This window comes from Eulemur rufifrons, chromosome 7 (genome assembly GCF_041146395.1).
Source record: "Eulemur rufifrons isolate Redbay chromosome 7, OSU_ERuf_1, whole genome shotgun sequence".
Lineage (NCBI taxonomy): Eukaryota > Metazoa > Chordata > Mammalia > Primates > Lemuridae > Eulemur > Eulemur rufifrons.
Window position 1 is genome coordinate 192,754,251 of NC_090989.1, and position 21,879 is coordinate 192,776,129.

Below are 21,879 nucleotides of genomic sequence, written 5' to 3' on the forward strand. Positions count from 1 at the left end.
CAACTCTGCTCACTTTAACACAGTATGAGTTACTATTTAAATTCGAATTAGCGATTTATCCATTGCAAAAATAATTCTGTATGTGTTTCCTTGCCTGTATGAGTAAAAATTATGTCTAGTTTGTTTCAAACTTATTGTTTTCTTGGTTTGTGGTCTATAATTCTTTTATCTTGACTAGGTGAGTAGTCATAAAAATTGTAATTTCAGCAGCTCTTTATGGGTGAATGTGTATTATATTGGTGCGAGAGAAATAATCATGTAAGGAGACTTCAAGATGGCTGACGAGAATCAAGGCTTGTCGGACCTTTCAAGTAGAACAGTTGAGAATTCAACAGATGGGAGTGGAGGATGATTCCTGGTCAGCAGTGGACCATAGGTTCTGAAGTAAGTGGAGTCCAGGACACTAAGAGCAGGTAGTGAGCAGCTGAGAAGAGAGGAGGATAGAAGGTAGGATCTGGCACAAACAAAATCACAGAACTTCTGCAGACCAGGGAAAAAGTAAGGGATTTTGACCTCCCCCATCCAGGTGCCTCAGGCATGCAATAGGATGCATGTCTCTCATCCCATGGGAGTGTGCTATGAGCAACAAGAGAGCCAGCATCACTGCACCTGGACACCCCCTCCTCTGAACCTGATACACTCCTGGCATCCCAGGAAGTAATTTTGGCTTAAGCTTCTCATAGCTGTGTGACCACACTCACCCCATAGCAACTGCCAAACCACCTTGCACAGAGTGACTAAGACTGCCTTGGGCATCGGGTAGCACACTTCCAGCCAAAGCTGCACTGAGTGACTGAGCATGCCTTCACCAATGGGGTGCAAACGACCAGCCAAGCCTGCCTTGGAAAGTGTAGCTGGTGCTACAACTCAGAGAGGAGGAGAGTTCCCTGGCACTCACTCTTCCTGAGAGTGCTACAGGAAGAGCATGGCCCCTTCTTGCCAGCATAGCTGATGCTGGAATTCTCTGTGCTGAGATGCCCAGCTCTCAGTGCCACGGGTGGACATTCACCTAGCTCCAGCAGCGTGGCCTCAGGTTGTGATCTTCCCATTGACAGGTACTTGGTGCATCTGCCTGCTGACAGCACAGTCAACAGGATGAGAAGCACTGGGGAAGGGTCCTAGTTTCAAAATCAGGCAGTGAATGAAAGGCCATGTCCATTGGGAGGGTGTGGAGGAGAAAAGGAAAACACTGGTCTATCAATGTTCCCCCTCCAAACCTACCCTCCAGCACTGCCAAATTGGATTTGGCTGAACCAGGGAGAATCAATTTGCATACATACTCGTTCCCATGGTAACTAAATACATCTGGTGCATCCATCTGACATATAGAAGCTGCCCACAACACCATTCACTTTAATAGAGAGTTCAGCTTGATCCAAAAGTTCCTTGAGCTGCCAGTGTTCCCCAAGGGGAAGTGTCCCCCTGGTGGTGTTTCCTGAGGGTAGAGAGAAGACACTATAGTTGAATGTGGTCACTTCAGCCCCTTCTGGACCCAGAGGCATGGAATGGACCTTTAACCTATACATATCTGTGAACCGCAATTGTGGAACTGGAGGACAGCATAATCCAACCTAACCTCACACAGCCTAATTCCCCACCTGCCTCTTCAATGGTAGTAAATAAATGACTTACAGGAGGTTTCAGGGCCCCCACCCACCACCTGGGGCATTGGAGGGCTTCTCCTGAGGAACTAGAGCTGGTCACAGGATCCAAAAACAATAGTTTACCTTCTTCCTTCCTGCAAACACCATCTACTGACAGGGAGATAAACTCACATTCCTGTTACAACATTTACTCAATCATAGAGGGTGTAGTTGATTCTCACTCACAAACACCAACTAACTCAGAAAATAAACTGTGCATATCATTATCTGAACAAAAGAAAATCCAAAATAAAGCAAAGTCTACTCCAGATGGGAAGGAACCAGTGAATAGACTCTGGATGTATGAAGAATCAGAGTGAAGCATCATCCCCAAATGGGAACACCAGCTCCCTAGTAATGGATACCAATGAAAAACAGAATACTGAAAGGACCTATGAAGTATTTCAAACATCGATAGGAAGGAAGCTTCATGAAATTCAAGATAAAATGGAAACACAACACAAAGAAACCACAAAAACTATGCAAAAACAGCATGAAAAATTTACAAAAGATATTGAATTAAAGAAAAATCGAACAGAGTTTCTGGAAAGGAAAAATTCATTCAACCAACTACAAATCACAGTGGAATGCCTTAAGAACCGGTTACATCAGGCAGAAGAAAGAAACTCAGAGCTTGAAAACAACACCTTTCAATTAAACAAGTCAATCACAGAGATAGAGCAGAGAAAAAAGAGGAATGAGCAAAGCCTACAAGATACATTGGATCATGTAAAGAGGCCTAAGATAAGAATCTTAGGGACTCCTGAGGGTGAAGAAGAAAATAAACAAGGGTTGGATAATTTGGGGGGTAAAATTAAGGAAAATTTTCATGTCCCTGCTACAATCTAGATATCCAGGTTCAAGAAGCTCACAGGACCCTTGGGAGATTCATCAAGAGACAAAAATATCACAACACATTGTCATCAGACTAGCCAAAATAAACATGAAAGAGATACTCCTAGGAGCCATAAGGTGAAAGGAGCAAGTAACATAAAAAGGAAACCCTGTTAGACTAACTGCAGACCTCTCAACTGGGACCTATAAGTCAAAAGGAATTGGGGCCCTATTGGGTCTTCTAAAACAAAATAATGCCCAGCCTAGATGTTTGTGTTTTCCAAAATTAAGTTTCACTTGAGGTGAAAATAAAGTCTTTCTCAGACATGCAAACACTGAGGGAATTCATCAAGACAAGACCTTTCCTGCAGGGAGTACTCAGAACTTCGTTATTCATAGATCAGCATGATAAACACTTAACAACATGAAATCACCAAAAAGCTAAGGTAGAAGTCCAGTGACTTAAGAGATAAAAGAAACCAACAACATTCAACTCAACAGGATGAACAGAAATCCACCACATTAATCAAATATTTCAATAAATGTGAACGGTTTTAACTACCTAGTGAAGAGACATACGCTGGCTGAATACATAAATATACAGAAGGCAAGTATCTGCTATCTTCAGGAAAGACATCTAACCCACAAGGACTCATCCAGACTGAAGTTCAAATGACAACATTGTATGGTAATTGAAATCCAAAGAAAGCTGGAGTAACAGTTCTCATATCAGATAATTTCGACTTCAAATCAACAAAAGTAATGAAAGAGAAAGATGGCCATTATATAATGATAAATGGAACAATTCTCCAAGAAGGTATAACAATCTAAAATATTTATTATACACCAAATACAGGAGCACACAGATTGATACCGCTAAAACTACTTGACCTAAAGAAAATCATAGATAATACAACCATAATGCCAGGGACTTCAACACACTGCTGACAGAACTATACAGCTCCTCCAAACAGAAAATAAACAAAAAGACAAAGGACTTAAATAAAACTCCAGAACATATGGGCCTACCAGACAGTTACAGAACATTCTATCCAAAAAACACCAAAAAATACTTTTGGCTCATCAGCTCAGAGGACATTCTCTAAGATTGATCGCATCCTGAGCCATAAAAAATATCCCCCAAAATTAAAAAAAAATAGAAATTTTTTTCTATTTTCTCATGCATTTTCTCAGACCACACTAGAATAAAATTAGAAATCAACAACAGAAACACTCATCTCTACACAAAGTCATGAAGAGTAAACAACCTACTGCTCAATGATTGGCAGGTCAAGGAGGAAATTAAGATGCAAACGAAAATATTCTTTCAACTAAATTATAATGGGACACAAGTTATCAACATCTGTGAAAACAGGTAAAGCACCCTGAGAGGAAAATTCATAGTCATAAATCCCTACATCCAAAAGACAGAAAGGTAACAAATCAACAATCTAATGAATCAACTGAAAGAACTGGAAAAGGAAGAGCAAACAAGCAGAAAGAAAGAATGTAGCCAAGATCACAACAGAACTAAATGAAATTGATAACCAAGGAACTATACAGAAGATTAATGAAGCAGAAAGTTGGTTTTTGAATAGATAAACAAAATTGACCTGCCTTTTACGAGATTAACCAGAAGCAGAAAAGATAAGACTCTAATAAGCTCAATTGGAATGAAAAAGGAGAAATTACAACTGATTCCACAGAAATACAAAATATCATCTTTGAATATTCTAAAAATCTCTGTGCACATAAACATGAAAACGTGGAGAAAATGGACATAGTCTTAGAAAAACCAGCCTCCTTAGGCTCATTCAGGATGATATACAATTCTTGAACAGACCAATATCAGGACTGGTATTGGAGCAGTAATAAATAACCTTCCTTAAGAATAAAGTCGTGAACCACATTGTTTCACTCCTGAATTCTACCATACTTAAAAGTACTGGAGCGTATCCTGCAGAAATTATTGTACAACATTCAGAAGGAAGAAATCCTCCCCAACACGTTTTACAAAGCCAATATTACCTTGATACCAAAGCCAGAAAAGGACAGAACAAAAAGAAGAAAAATACAGACAAATATTCCTTATGAATATGGATAAAAACTTCTCAATAAATTCCTAGAAAATGGAATTCAGCTGGTCTTCAAAGAAATAATGCATTATGATCAAGTGGGCTTCATTCTGGAGATGCAGGCATGGTTGAACATATGCAAATCTATTAATCTAATTACATACATGAAACGGCAATAAAAACAAAGACCATATGATACTCTCAAGATTCACAGAAAAAGCATTTGACAAAATTTAGCCCTCTTTTGTGTAAGAATGCTTACGAAAATAGGCATTGAGGGGACTTACCTCAGAATGATAAAGCCCATATATGACAAACCCCCAGCCAATTTCATAGTGAACAGGGAAAAATTGAAAGCATTCCTGCTTAGAACCAGACAATATTTCCCTCTGTTATAAGTTCTATTCAACATAGTACTGAAAGTCTAAGCCAGAGCAATCAGGCAAGAGAAGGGAATCAAGGGAATCACAATTGGGGCAGGAGAGGTCAAACTATTGCTCTTTACAGATTACATGATCTTAGAAAACCCCAAAGATTCTGACAAGAAACTACTGGAGTTGACAAATCAGTTCAGCAAAGTCTCAGGTTACAAAATCAGTGTACACAAATCAGTAGCCTTCACATAGGCCAACAACTGTGAAACTGAGAACCAAATCAAAGACTCATAGCTTTCACAATAGCAACAAAGTAAATGAAATACTTAGAAATATATCTAACTAAGGAGGTGAAGGACTTCTACAGGGAGAATTACAAAACACTGAGGAAGGAAATAGAAGAGGATACAAACATATGGAAAAGCATACCATGCTCATAGACAAGCAGAATCAACATGATTAAAATGTCTACACTACCGAAAATAATCTAGAGATTCAGTACAATCCCTGTTAAAATATTAACATGATTTTTTTTACAGATTGAGAAAAAGTAATTCTATGCTTCATATGGAACAAGAGAAGACCCCGTATAACAAAACCAACCTTAAGGAAAATGAACAAATTGGGAGGCATCCATTCACCAGACTTTAAGCTATAGTGCAAGGGTATAGTAACACAAACAGTGTGGTACTGTCACAAGAACAGGACATAGACCAATGGAAAAGATCTGAAAACCCAGACATAAAACCATCGTCATATAGCCATGTGATAGCAGACAAGAACATACACTGGGGAAAGGAATCCCTATTCAATAAATGGTCCAGTGAAAATTAGATAGCCACATGTAGAAGACTAAAACAGGATCTGAACCTCTCATCTGTCACAAAAAACAACTCACAATGGATAAAAGACTTAAACCTAGGTCGTGAAACCATAAGAATCCTAGATGAAAATGTTGAAAATACTCTTACAGACTTCAGCCTAGGAAAAGAATTTATGATGAAGACCCCAAAAACTATCACAGAAACAACAAAAATAAGTAAATGGGACCTGATCATATTAAAAAGCTTCTGCATACCCAAAGAAACTATCATTAGAGAGAATAGACAACCTACAGAATGTGAGAAAATATTTGATGTCTGCATATCAATAAAGGGCTGATAACAAGAATCTATATAGAATTTAAGTAAATCAACAAGAAAAAAACAAACAACCCCATCAATAAATGAGCAAAGGACATGAACAGAAACTTTTCAAAAGAAGAAAGAATAATGGCCAGCAAACATAAAAAAAATGTTCAACATCTCTAATCATCAGGGAAATGCAAATTGAAACCACAATGAGACATCTATCACTTAACTCCAGTGAGAACTGCCTTCATCAAAAAGTCCTAAAACAACAAATGCTGGTTGGAGGCAGAGAGATAGGAACACTCATACACTGCTGGGGAGACTGCAAACTAGTGCAACGTCTGTGTAAAGCAATATGGAGATATCTCAAAGTGATACAAGTAGATCTATCATTTGATCCAGCAATCTCATTACTGGGCATCTACCCAAAAGAACAAAAGACATTCTATAAAAAAGACATCTGCACTCGAATGTTTATAGCAGCACAATTCACAATTGCAAAGATGTGAAAACAACCCAAGTGCCCATCAATACATGAGTGGATTAATAAAATGTGGTATATGTATACCATGGAGTACTATTCAGCTATAAGAAACAATGGTCGGCCGGGCGCGGTGGTTCAGGCCTGTAATCCTAGCACTCTGGGAGGCCGAGGCAGGTGGATCGCTCAAGGTCAGGAGTTCAAGACCAGTCTGAGCAAGAGCGAGACCCTGTCTCTACTAAAAATAGAAAGAAATTATCTGGCCAACTAAAATATATATAGAAAAAATTAGCCGGGCATGGTGGCGCATGCCTGTAGTCCCAGCTACCCAGGAGGCTGAGGCAGTAGGATCGCTTAAGCCCAGGAGTTTGAGGTTGTTGTGAGCTAGGCTGATGCCACGGCACTCACCCTAGCCCGGGCAACAGAGCAAGACTCTGTCTCAAAAAAAAAAAAAAAAAAAAAAAAGAAACAATGGTGATCTAGCACCTCTCGTATTTTCCTGGACAGAGCTGGAACCCATTCTACTAAGTGAAGTATCCCAAGAATGGAAAAATAAGCACCATATGTACTCACTATCAAATTGGTTTCGCTGATCAACACCTAAGTGCGCATATAGGAATAACATTTATCTGGTATTGAGCAGATGTGGGGGGGGGGAATGGGTATATACATACATAAGTGCGATGCACACTGTCTGGGGGATGGACAGGCTTGAAGCTCTGACTCGGTGGTGGGGCAGGGGCAACATACATATCCTAAACATTTGTACCCACATAATATGCTGAAAAATAAAAATAAAACATAATAATGGCCAACCTAGAATTTTTTACCCAGATAAACTAAGCTTCATCTATGAGGGAAAAATAAAGACTGTCCCAGACAAGCAATCACTGATGGAATGTGTGATGACCAGCCTGCCCTGCAGGAAGTACTCAGAGCTCCATATACACTGAACAGTGTAATAGACATTCACTTGCAAAATCAAAAGGCCAAAACCTGGATTAAACAATGGCTTGAAAGGTAAAACAAAACAATAAAAATTTACCCAATAATATAAACAGAAATCTACCCCAAATATCAATCCTCTCAATGTGAATGGCTTAAATTGTCCTCTGAAAACACATAGACTGGCTGAATAGATAAGTAATTATAAGCCAAGTATCTGCTGTCTCCAGGAAACACACCTAACTCACAAAGATGCTTCCATACTCAAGGTCAAGCGTTGCAAAACAAATTTCCAGGCAAATGGAAATCAAAAGAGAGCAGGGGTAGTAATCCTTATTTCAGACACGAACTTTAAAATAGCAAAAGAAAAGAAAGACAAAGATGGTCACTATATAATTGTGAAAGGAAAAATCCAGCAAGAAGACATAACGATCCTTAATATCTATGCACCCAACACAGGAGAGTCCAGATACATAAAGCAAAACCTGTTTGATTCAAATAGCATGAGAAAATAGTAGCTGGGGATTTCAACACCCCACTGACTGAATTGGAGAGATCCTCCAAACAGAAAATAAGCAAAGAAACAATGGACTTAAACAGAGCTCTAGAACAAATGGGTCTAACAGACACCTACAGAACATTCCACCCAAATAAAACCAAATATACGTTCTTCTCATCAGCTCATGGAACTTTCTCCAAAATTGATCACTTCCTAGGCCACAAATAATACCTCAATAAATTAAAAGAAAAACTAGAAATTGTATCATATATCTTCTCAGAGCACAGTGGTATAAAATTAGAGACCAATTCCAACAGAAACATTAACCACCTCACAAAATCATGAAAATTATACAATCTATTCCTGAATGACTACTGGGTCAGGGAAGAAATTCAGGTGGAAATGAAAAGATTTTTCAAACTAAATGACAATGGGGACAGAAGTTATCAAAATCTGTGGGATACAGCAAAGGCATTCCTGAGAGGAAAACCAATAACATTAAATGCTTACATCCAAAAGACAGAAAACTCACAAATCAACAAACTAATAAACTCTCTCAAGGAACTAGAAAACAAAGAGCAAATTAACTCTATACCTGGCAGAATTAAAGAAATAACTAAGAGCAGAACTAAATGAAATTCAGAACAAAAGAACTATACAGAAGATCAACAAAACGAAAAAGTTGGTTTTTCAAAAACATAAACCAAATTGATAACCCTCTTGCTAGATTGACAAGAACTAGAAAGGAAAGGACTTTAATAAACTCAATCAGAAATGAAAAAAAAAGAAAGGAAACAGTTTATTAAGACATACAGTTTAAATAGTGATTACCCTCATAAACAAATAAGCCCCACCTCCAAAACTCCTTCTTGGTGCAAATTTCAAAAGGAAAAAGCCAAGAAACAGAAATCATTGCTATTTATATGATACAATTTTTTAAGAACTCTACTTTCAAAAGTTCATTTAATTATAACCAACACTTAGGCTATATATGTACTAATATATTTATTTGAGGCCTATGTTCTCTCAATAAAAGGTTTCCAGTCAACTTCTTTCTTTTAAACATCTGTTAAATGTATATTCTTCCTCTGTTTCTCCTCTTGTTGATGTGATTTTAGCAAAGGATAATGTAAAACTTTATTGGCCTTTTGGAAAACAAGATCCTCTCAAATTACTTCTTTTTAGGACTTATCCATCCTTTTACTTCTGTCTCTCCTTCCCCTTGACACCTTTGACACCATGTGAAGGGACCTAAAAGAAATTTCTATCACTAGCAGCCCAGGAACTGCTTGAGAAACACAAAAAAGGCACCAACAGACTTCTCCTTTTTTGGCAGGCCCTTTTCCTCATGGAATCATAAGATTTGTGGGTAGACAAGTTTCTCTCTGGGATAAAGTTGTACTCATTTTTACAATTAATTCCTCATTCTCTTTGGCTTTTAGATGCATGAATGTGTGCATATGTAAGTTATATATTGTGTCTACATGAATGTATACATTTATACATGCATTTGTATATTGTCTACATGGTACCAAATTTACTTAAATGAGTGCTCATAAATTTAAAAAATAAGCCCAAATATTTTTCAACTTTATGTGACTTGACTAAATATTTTGGTCAATATGACTAGTTTAATATTGTTAGTTTACTAAAAGCAACTATGTCTTCTGACTTATCAGCAAACTATACATGCACTTAACTTTTAGGTTATTGCTTTTATGACACTTGCCTAACAGAGTAATATAAAAATGGTTAATAAAAAGTTCAATGTGAGATGACGGCTAGATTTGTCTAATGTCTGATGAGATTGTACAAACATAATTGTTAACAATGAATACATAAAACAGACATAAATGGAATAAAAATGTATAAATAAACTTATAAAAATAATTATGTTTCATAATATGTTTACATAAAAATGTTTTTGAAATCTTTTTGGTAACTATACCCTTAGAGTTTTGTTAAGCTAAATTAAATGATGGATATTTACTGAATATATAGACCAATTCCAAATAAGATATAATGCTAAGACATTAATTATTAAATATGAGTTTAGTTTATATATATACGTTAGGCTTCTTATTTCAGAGACAAAATATATTTAGATTGGTTAGTAAATATGCTGTTTCACATTAAAAAATTATTCCATTACAAAGCCTATGCTTATAAAAATTATAAAATGCATATTCATAAAGTATTAGTAAGTCAACCACAGTCAAACGTCCCTACTTCTTAGGCTTTCACAATGAATTAAAGTTACTAAGACTTAAAAGTCCTTGGCTAACAAACATATGAAAAAATGCTCAACATCCCTAATCATCAGAGAAATGCAAATCAAAACCACAATGAGATATCACTTAACCCCAATGAGAATGGCCTTTATCAAAAAAACCCAAAACAACACATGTTGGCGTGGGTGTGGAGAGACAGGAACACTGATACACTGCTGGTGGGACTGCAAACTAGTGCAACCCCTGTGGAAAGCATTATGGAGGTATCCTAAACAGATTCAAGTAGACCTGCCATTTGACCCAGCAATCCCATTATTGGGCATATACCCAAAGGAAAAAAGGTCATTCTGTAACAAAGACACATGTACCCGAATGTTTATAGCAGCACAATTCACAATAGCAAAGATGTGGAAACAACCCAAATGCCCATCAATACATGATTGGATTAGTAAGCTGTGGTATATGTATGCCATGGAATATTACTCAGCTATAAGGAATAATGAAGATACGACATCTCTATGGTTCTCCTGGAGAGAGTTGGAACCCATTATATTAAGTGAAGTATCCCAAGAATGGAAAAACAAGCATCACATGTACTCACCAGAAAATTGGTTTCCCTGAACATCACCTAAATACATATCTGGGAACGACACCAATCGGATATCAGACTGAGGTGGGGGGTGGGGGAGGGGATGGGATATGCCTACACAATGAGTGCATTGCGCCCCGTTTGGGGAATGGTAACGCTTGAAGGTGCTGACTCGGGAAGGGGGGGTGGGGAAGGGAGGGATATATACCTACATGATGGGTGCAAAGTGCACTACCTGGGGAACAGACACGCCTGGAGCTCTGACGTGGGGGGAAAGGCGGTACATGGGCAACGTATGTAACCTGCAATTCTGTATCCCCCATAACAATAAGATGAAAAAAAAAAAAAAAAAGACTTAAAATTCTTACTAACATATGGTAACTAAAACTAGAGAGAAGAAGAGAAACAATTCCACATGCAAAGTGTACAAAGAAAATAAAATGTGTTTTTTGGTGCAAAAGATTATAAAACATAGAAATAAAAGATGTGATTTCCGGTAAAAAAAAAAATAACTTTGCCAAGTTTAGAGGTTCTTTAAAAGCTAAATTCAATTGAGAGAATAAAAGAAGAAAAAATTAAATAGATAAACTGAGCGGGCATAGAAAGTTAGAGAAAAAAAGAAAATGGAAAAATCATAAGAGATTATAAAAGGTATAAAGAAATCTTGTGTGGTCGAAGCTGATTGAGATTGGATAAATTTGTTTGTAAGGTCTTATTAAAATTAGCTTTAACATTAATAATACAAAACTTCAGGGACAAACTTTGGCTGTCTCATTTAAATAAGATTTTCATAAAGTATTATTAGGAGACAAGGAAAGACTTTGGTTCACCTTTCCAGTAAACTGTTAAAAAAAAAAAAGTAGCATATAAACCAGGTCTCCTTAAAGGTGATATTTGTCTTTTTTATAAAGGCCCTATAAAACTTCTGTGAAAAAATTAAATTAACTAAAGATTGTTTTAACATCAAGCCCACAAGATACGTAGACATCAAAGATCATGACTGTAAGGCTGGTGGCAGGCACCCCTCCCTTCCCTAATGAAAAAAGAGGCGGCTCCTCCTGTCTCTCGGTACCCTCCCCAAAACTTAAACAAAGAAATTCCTTACTCCTGGCGCCAACATCTCCTGGCCGAAGAAGCTCCCATCCCCCAACCCTAAGGACATATAAAAACCCACTCAAACTTCTGTGCCGCGCGACTTCTCGGGCCTTTCTCTCACGGGGCCCGCGAACCTCGCCTGGGAGCGCCCTAATAAAGCCTCGTTGCTTTCCCCTTTTGAATTCTGTTTGTCTTTCTTTCTCTGGCGCCGGCTACTTCAAAGAAACCTTACATTGACCTTCCAAGTTATGTTTATTGAAAATGCCATCAGAAAATGATTCCCTCTAACCCTGGTGGAAGGAACTATATCAGCTACAGTTGACCAATCTCTGTCATGCTAAATTGAAGGCCAATGTCTCTTATAATATTTGGTCACCCCTCTGTCTATAGATACCTCAGGGGAAACCCAACACTGGATTTCTTTCCTCAAACTTTTATCTAGGCATGATCACCAATCTATTTTAGATGGAGATTCTATTTTGGGGAAACCTGCTAATTACCTGCCTATCCACAAAGAAGACAGCTGCATGCATTTTAGAGTGCTTTTGCCTTAATGGGGTGCCACTTCCCATGAACATATGATTAGAAATCATCCTATAATCTCAGGAAAAATTGCTGGTTCCATCAAACCAGTGCCTTCATCACAGATCTACATAAATAGTTCCCATGAAATAAAAACCCATTTGGAAAAATCAGAAAAGAAGCCACTTGGCTACTAGTATCCAGAGAAGAACCTAGATTTAATTTTTTTCTTGATGTTTTTACTTGTCTCCCTAATGGAATAAGTTTTCTGTTATTGTTGTTCTGGCATCCAGATTACCTTTTGATTATCCTTCTGTGCATTATATTTCTACTATTCAAGTTATTAATGTTATGTAACTCTCATTGTTTTACTTCTTCCAAGAAAATTAAAATCATGGTATTCCAAAGAACAGAGATAACAGAACAGGCAAGAGTAGCTATATAATCAATGACTTGACGGAAGTCTTCTTCTTGGCACTCTGTGGTACCATTCCAATTTGGCTGATGGGTGCTCCTAAAATTTCTCACTTAGATATATCCTCTTCTCACCTTTCCCAATATGGGACAGAACAGTCGGGAATGAACCTTCCTGGTGATGAGGGACACCTAGACACTCAGACATTGAGCATCAAAGCTTTTGAAATGAAATATTTTGATTAAAACAGAAGTGAGAAAGAAAATAAAATTATCTGAAAAATATAGGCCACCTCTAAATTGTCAGGCTCAGAGAGGCATGCAAATGAGGCAGCAGTCATATGCCACTCCCCACCTTCACCCTTAATCATCTCTAGAAACTGCTTGCTATGTGGAGTCTATACTGATTAGCAACACAAGTAGCCATAAATTAACCTAACAATGACACAGGCTGAAGACCATAACTCATACTGCATAGTTCAACAATGTGTATTCAATCACTAATTAAAGTTTGTGCAAATCAGTAAGAATTCCTAAAAAGTTTTCATTGGCCATTCCATATCTCCCTTTTTGTTTTTAAAAGTCTGCTTATAACAAACACCAAACAGATCTCATAGCCAAGGTTTCTTGTGTCTGATTCTTCCCTGTAGCTGTACTAACTCTGGATCAGGTAATCTCTTTAAAATTATATTTTGTGTCTCAAGTTTTATTCCTTTAGGTTGAAAAATTTACAAAGTTTGCACTTGGGACACAAGACAAGAATGGCCTTGTCAGAAACACCGAAACCTAAACGTGAAACAATTAAAGTCCCATTAGCAGTGGAATGGGTGAGTAAACTGGGTGACACACAGCCTCAGACAGCAGCATGTGTGCCACAGACTGAGGCACATAAACCACAGAAAAACCTTTCAAGCATAATATTAACAGAATATTGAATGTAACATTAAGTTACTGAAAACTGAAAAAGAAGCAAAGTTGAGCAAACCTCGGCTTCATGACAAATAGTTACCTACTGAGAACAACAAAAAGAATGAGGATGGTAGTTACCACTGGGTACAGTAGAAAGAGGAAATCAGGGGGCACACCAGAACCTCCTAAGCCTGTTTATTCACCTGGATGGTGAGTCCTTAACTGTTTATATTCTTATTATTTAAATTCTGCATAAAGCCATCTCAAGAATGTTTTGCTTCTTCAGACCATATCACTCAGTCCACTCAGATTTTCCAGCAAGAAAATGAGAATCTTATACTAAAATCATGGAATACAATTCACAACTTCTTACAAAAAACTGGAATTATATGGTAGCAAGATTTTATAAAAGAAACAAAAGACAAATATCTCAGGTAAGCAACCTGCTTCATCTACAGTTCACAAATAACCACATACTCTGTAGATTAAATGTTTCCAAGCTTGGGGACATCTCTCATTGTGGAGATGTGGCAAGGGTGGCTCACTCCTAGGTAGTAAATGCGAGAAACCTGAGAAGCTGAAAAATTTATAATTCCAGGAGCTCCACACACCCTACTGTCCCCTCCTCACAGGGTGAAAATGCTTCCTCCTCTAGGGTCTCAATTCTCACCAGCGATCAAACACTCATCTGCAGTCAGTTTAACATCTTAACATTTGATGTCATTTTTCTGACAACACTTCTGACACCAAATGTTTGGAATTTGATGAACAGCAATCAGTTCTCCAACACTAATTGGTGGTCCACCAATTCTATTCTGACACTACTCAGAGTTAGCACAGAATCCACAAGTTCAGGGCTCAGTTCCATATTCGTGCTCACACTTCATATGCCAGACGCAAGACCTGATGGCCCGTCTACACTTCTGAACAACTGCTTATAAATCAGTGGTTCCCATAACCCCCTTTTCAAGTTCAATAATTTGATATAACGACTCATGGAACTCAGTAAAACATTTTAATTGCATTTACCAGTTTATTAAAATTGCTACACTTAGGAATGTCCAAATAGAAGAGATGTGCAGGGCAAGGGAAAGTGGTGGGTTAAGATGGGGCTGGAAGGTAATCCTGGTAAACACAGCTGTGATTAAGGAACCCCCGGTCCTTTTTGTTCATCCAGAGCAGCTCATTGCAAAGAAACACCATTCCCTCTATGACTCAGATGGTGCTCCCTCATGTACCTATCACAAAGCCAGACACAGACTCCACGAATTCCCATTTCTGCCTCATAAACAATTAGATGAACACTTCTGCTTTTACTGCTCTGAACAGAATACATGTTAACCAAACATGGCTTAAGTTACTCTCCGACAGTCCCCGGAACTTTGATGCTCCCTCAGCCTTAGCCAGCACACAGCCCCTTTCTGTGGCCCTCCTAAGAACAGTTTGACTTCAGGATAAATCATTTTCTGATGCACCACGTAACTTTGCCACCCTACAGCCTGCTCTCCTCCTCCCACCTGTCTTTTAATATTATTTACTCCTGCCTACGAAAGAAAGCCCTCTTCTGCCTAACCTTTAAGATGCTTGTAGATCTTACAGTTAGTGTTTTACCCTATTTAAATACTCCTTTACAATAAAGTCACTTCTGATCATCTAAATATGAATTTGCTTTATTTGTAAATGTCTGAAAACAGCCAAGGTAATAACAATTGCAATCTCCTATAGGGCATGACACACTCCTTCCATCACAAACCCAAATAAACCTTCATGTAGAACCAGATTTCCAGTGATCTGTAGCTTCTCTTCATATAAAGGTCTTTTTCCATGATGGAGTGAGCAGGCTGGGACACCTCCCAGGGTGACTCCCCAGAAAAAAAAAAAATAACTAGGACATCAATGACCTTTTGCAAGCTGAAGATTGGTCTTGGCTTGGAGTCATTGGGCTTCTCAATCAGAGATACTCATTTAATTATAAATGAGAAAATATCCACTGTTTCAAGAATCAAGCAAAATCACTTAAACTCAGTGTTTATGTTTATAGAAGAGAAGGACATTCTGAAGAGAAAAATCTCAGACCACACGTGTTCTTCCTCTGCTCCCACACAACAACAACCAGCACAGAAGACTTCTGTGACCAAATGTGTGCAAATTTCTCCCTACCAATAAACAAGCAATCAATTTTGCAGGAGAGACCAGCTAAATATCTTCAAATACAGTTCAGTTCTGACACTATCTACCTGGAGATAGCATCAAATCACACAGGTTGAGGACTCAGTCCCACAAGACTGTCCCCACTTTGGACACCAGTTGCATGTCCTGACCTACAAAACTTCTGACCAACCAGGCATAGGTTAAGAGTTCCATGATCCTCTCTGTAGATATAATTAATGTGCTAGCCAACTCATAAAACTGAGGGAAATTTATATTTGCTGGTTAATTATAAAGAATATCTTTAAAGATATAAATAAACAGCCAGATGAAGAGATACATAGGGCAAGGTATGGGGGAAGAGATACAGAGATTTCAAGCTCTTTCCAGCTAGGCTCACCACCTGCCAGAAACTACCATGTGCTCAGCTATCTGAAATCTCCCCAAACCCTGTCCTTTTGATTTTTATGGAAGCTTTATTACACAGGCATAATTAATTAACCATAGGCCATTTCCAACAACTTAATTTTCAGCTTCTTTCTCTTCACAAGAGGTTGGCAGTGAAAATGAAAATTCCATTTTTCTAAGCACTTGGCTTGTTCCCTGGCAACCAGCCTCCCCTCAGGTGGTTTCTAGGGTCTTTCCAAAATCCATTTCATTAACATAATCTCAGGTGTGTTTGAAAGGTTTACTGTAAATAACAAAAAACTCTCACCTTTACCATTCAGGAGCTACTTACTTCAGGAACCAAGAACAAAAGACCAAATATTTTAAGAAAAGATATTGCTCCAGTCACTTAGCAAATAACAAGGCTTACAGGAACTGAAAGCCAGAAATCATGGACAAAACCCAAAATATATTTATCATAATATCACAGAAATTGTAAGGCATTTAAATTTTATACTACAATGAGGAAATCAAAAATATCTATCCCTTTCAGAAAATAAGCAGATCATTTGTTATTTCCATGGTAACAAAATATTTGGTAAACAATCATATATGAACACTTCCTGGAGTTCCCAAATCAAATCTCACAGGATTTACCATTAAACACCAATATCTAGATAACAGAATACAGAACAGAGTTATCCACTGTCACAAATTCTCCACCCGCATAAGAGAAAACTGATGTTTTGATAAATCTTTGTAATTCATCAATTTTTCTACCACACTTTCTTGTGAAAATGTATTCATTTTTCTGCAATCAAAATGGAAGAGATTTTTTTTTTTTTCTATTTCCTTCCCTGGGTACCATTCCCAAAGCTAAGTCCTGAAATTATGTTGAAAATTACCTCCAAATAAGAGGTGTCTTCACATAAGAGATACCTGTAATCCTAGTATTTAGGGAGCCCAAGGTGGGAGAATTGGTTGAGGCTAGGAATTTGAGACAAGCCTGGATAATGTAGTGAGACTTGTCTCTACGAAAAAAAAAAAAATTAAAAAATAGCCTGCTTGGTGGCACATGCCTATAGTTTTAGCCACTCAGGAGGCTGAGGCAGGATGATTGCTTGAGCCCAGACATTGGAGGCTGCATTGAGCTATGATCATGCCACTGCATTCTCTAAGGGTTTGTAAAAAATTAAAACTCTGTCTCAAAAAACAAACAAACAAAACAAAACCAGACCTGAGAAACTTACTACACTCACTCTAGGGAAGAAAACAGTGAAATAATAATTTTTAACAAATGGAATATATGACTAGTTTTTTTTTCCTGAAATATACCTCTTTCATGCCTCTTTGAAAGTATTTTCTTATCTTTTAAACTCTACTGCTAAAATTCATTTTACTGTCAATAAAAAACTGAAGTTGAAATGAATAAACAAATCTTTTCAAGGTGACAAACCCAGGGAAGGGCAGTGGTGACAGCAACACAGATATGTCTTACTCAAGTGTCAAGTCAAATCATCCTAATACTTGGAACATACACCAAACCCTCATTTTGCTCACTGTAGCGCTCAAAGACCACCATCGCAGAGCCACTGCACCATTCCTGCACCACACCACATGCCTGAAGTGCAAATTACTTTTCAGGTTCTTGTACCACCTCACTGGGGAGGGATTTCTCTGTCCTTGGGGATGGTTTTCTACTCTCACAAGTGTGAGAAGATCCAGAGAAATGGAATCCTTTCTGTCTCCCCCTCCACCCCCTCACAAAAAAAAAAAAACCCACAAAGAAACAAAAAACAACTGATTGGCCAGCCACCAATGTGTCTCTAAGAAATGGAAACGGGTTGGAGGAAGAAAATCTTTATGTCTCAAGGGGCTAGCTTTTTAGATGAGAGGTATGCCAGAAGATTCCTCTCAGCTCCAGGGCATCCAGCAAGCTGATCCCCAGAGGCTCCAGCTCCATACCTCAGGCTGTCCTCTCAAAAGAGATGACCCAGAGCTAACATTCACTAGACACTCCAGGAGGCATGGCTGCTGTGGGGATCCTGGGTCATCCTCAGATAGCTGTGAAACCTGTGACCGGGAAAAGATAGGAGAGTGGCTGAGGACACATCACCCTGTAAAGTCTCCAAAGAAGAAACTCAACCTAGAGACATTCTGGTAAAGATGTCTGTGCCTAGGAAAGATAAAAGGAGGACAGGCACAAAGATATTTTACAGTGTGGTGTCAAGTGAATATTTGGATTTCCTCTCAAGAAATTTTCAGCAAAACAATTTTTTTTAAAGAAAACCACTGTTCTGTGGAAGAATAATAAACAATTAAAATACTCTGTCTCTTTAAACAATACAATAAAGAATACCTGATAATTCTGTGAATTGGTAAGGGAAAGCTGGCATTTGGGAATGTGTAGAAGGAACTAGAAATTTAGGATTTTACCGCAAGTCCTAGAGGAGTTACGGTGGGAGCACAGTACTGGATCTGAGACCCTGCCTGCCATACACTTGGAAACTGTACGGGAAAAGCAGTCTCTCTGTGAAATGTTAAAATAACTAAATAGGAGGCAACTCAATTGAAGTGACTCTAGTGCCTTGCGTTCCTATCTAAGAATACTGAAATACAACCCAAATACATTTTGTGTAAATTATTAACTTAGAAGCAAAACTTAGGCCTAAAAAACAACAAAGCACCAATTAACTTCTGATCACATAACCAGAAAATAGCCACGTGACAGTCCAAAAAAAAGTGAATACTAAATTTTAACCAATCATTATTGAATTAGGTACACTTTGTGAACTAAAATAAAATTTTAAGGCTGACTCCCCACCCCACTAGCTGAATGAATGGACCCCCTCTTGGCCAAAGGAATATCCTAAAACTAAATTCCCTGCCAGGATGAAGTGGGTCAGACATGCCTTATTATGCCCTCCTCCCTTCTTGAGGACATGATTTGTAACTCATTAACAGGCCTAAGGGTATGTAAAACAAACCTGCAGGTCCTCAATTTACACAACAAATATCTGTCCAGGTGGCTTATCTCTGATAAATAGTTCCTTATGTTGAAACATTCCAAGCCTTTAGACAAAGCTTCATGTCTTCAACCAATTATAAGCCAAAGAATCTTCAAACCCACCTATAACCTGTAAGCCCCCTGCTTTGAGATGGCCCACCTTTTCGGGCCAAACCAACCTATGCCTCCCACATGTTGATTTATGTCTTTATCTGTAACCCCTGTCTCCCTGAAATGTATAAAACCAAACTGTAACCCAACCACAGCGAGTCCACTTGCTCAAGGCTTCTTGGGCATGGCTCTGGGTCATGGTCCTCAAATGTGGCTCAGAATAAATCTCTTTAAAATTATTTTAGAGTTTGGCTTTTTTTCATTGACAGCTTCTTTACACACTTTTTAAAGTCTTTCTTTCAAGCCTGTCCGCTGGACTCCAAACGACAAACCATGGCTGGGTGCTTCCGGATTCATAAATTACTGTTTGTGCTAATAAACTCTTTAATGTTTTAACAGGAGAGAGGACTGGGAACCCCACGGACCACCGAGCTCCTCCCACGCAGAGTCCCACACACACAGCGAGATTCCTCCCCTGATGACCTCCCCGTCCTCACAGCACCATCTGGGCAAGACGCAGGGCAGCGGGCTCAGAGCTGCCCAGACAGGGCTCTGGCTGTACCAAATATGCCTTTGACGATACGATAGGACGCCCGCGCTCCTGGCTGCCAGAACACCCAGCCCTACACTGTGGCTGAAGGGGCCTGAAGGCCAAGTTGTACCACTGGGGACTCGGATCCACCGACAATGCAGCTGACTGCGGGGGAAGCCCAGATCCACCACAGCCAGTATCAGTGGGTTCCCACTACCCTCCACCGGCCTCAAAACACGCGGCACACGCACTCACCAGTTCCTGCCTTCTGGACTGCCCTGCCATCCTACACACAGATCTTCCAGTACCTGCAGGTCGCTCAAAGCCTGTGGCACAGCCACCCAGAGCTCCCAGACTCAGCAAAGGCTACTGAGAAGTGAACACAAAGGGAGCATTTAGGTTGGCACCAAAGGCACAGTCCCCGGAGATCCTCGGAGACCCCGCCTCTTCTTCTGGCACCTGATTGGACTGTTCCCACAGTGGTGCCCCCGATTGGATAGGGCCTCAAGCCCCACCCTTTTGGGCCCTGAGGGATAGGTGATGGGATCCCACACATTCATGGCTGCAACCAGGGCTTCCTCTTTGCACTGGGACGTGGCACTTCCTGGAAGACATTCTCATTTAAAGTTTTATATAAGGTTAGATCCACATATGGCTAATATATGTAATATTTTAAATTGAAAACAATAGAAAATTATTTTTAAATTTCAGGTTTTCTAACCTCATGGCCTCTGGACTTTTGAAGAGGCAGCCTGAGTTTTAAAAAGGAAGGTGATCCATCAGGCGGCAATGCCTATTATAAAGTATGAGTCACGTGAGTCATTTTAAAGTTTCCAGTAGCAACATAAAAGAAAAAACAAATACATGGAATTGATTGTAATAATTTATTTAACCTAAATATCCAAAATATTATTGTTTGTATAGGTGATCAAAATAGTATTAACGGGCCGGGCGTGGTGGCTCACGCCTGTAATCCTAGGACTCTGGGAAGCCGAGGCGGGTGGATCGCTTGAGGTCAGGAGTTCGAGACCAGCCTGAGCAAGGGCGAGACACTGTCTCTACTAAAAATAGAAAGAAATTATATGGACAACTAAAAATATATATAGAAAAAATTAGTCGGGCATGGTGGCACATACCTGTAGTCCCAGCTACTTGGGAGGCTGAGGCAGAAGGATCGCTTAAGCCCAGGAGTTTGAGGTTGCTGTGAGCTAGGCTGACGCCATGGCATTCACTCTAGCCTGGGCAACAGAGCGAGACTCTGTCTCAAAAAAAAAAAAAAAAGAATAGTATTAACGAAGTATTTTTTTATTTTGGTACTAAGTCTTTCAAACTTACCCTTTATTTTAGGCTTCCAGCATATCTGGATTCAGAAAGCATATTTGCATGCATACCTGCTTTTTCACTTTTATTTATATTAAGGTTGATCAATGGGTCCAAGAAATGTCTGCCTGTTTGTTTCATATAATTGTTTAGCATTTATTGATTAGTATTTTTCTAATTTCATTTATTCTGCCAAGGGTTGCCAAAAAGCAGCTTTCTAATTCTATTGTATTGTCTCCATATATTAGTTCTTATTCTATTAAGGATTGCATTTTCTCATGAGATCTTCATTACATTAAAAACTAGATTGTCAGGGCCAGGCACAGTGGCTCGCATCTGTAATGCTAACCCTTCTGGAAGATGAGGCAGGAGGATCACTTGAGGACAGGAGTTCAAGACCAACCTGAGCAACATTGCAAGATTCTGTCTCTACAAATTTTTTTCTGAAAATAGCCAGGCATGGCAGTGTGTGCCTATAGTCCCTGCTATATGAGAGGCTGAGGAAGTAGGATCTGCCACTGCACCCTAGCCTGGCAACAGAGCAAGACACTGTCTCAAAAAAAGAGAAAAAAAAAAACACTAGCCTATCAGGAAAGTAAGGGTAAAAGCTTGATACTTTTATCAATTGTCATA

General features: G+C 38.9%; 1 pseudogene; it reads right to left on the bottom strand.

The window, feature by feature from the left end:
• Nucleotides 1–17,858, bottom strand: part of LOC138385882 (transcription initiation factor TFIID subunit 10 pseudogene) — a 30,597-nt pseudogene extending 12,739 nt beyond the window's left edge.
• Between the last annotated feature and the right edge of the window lie 4,021 nt (nt 17,859–21,879).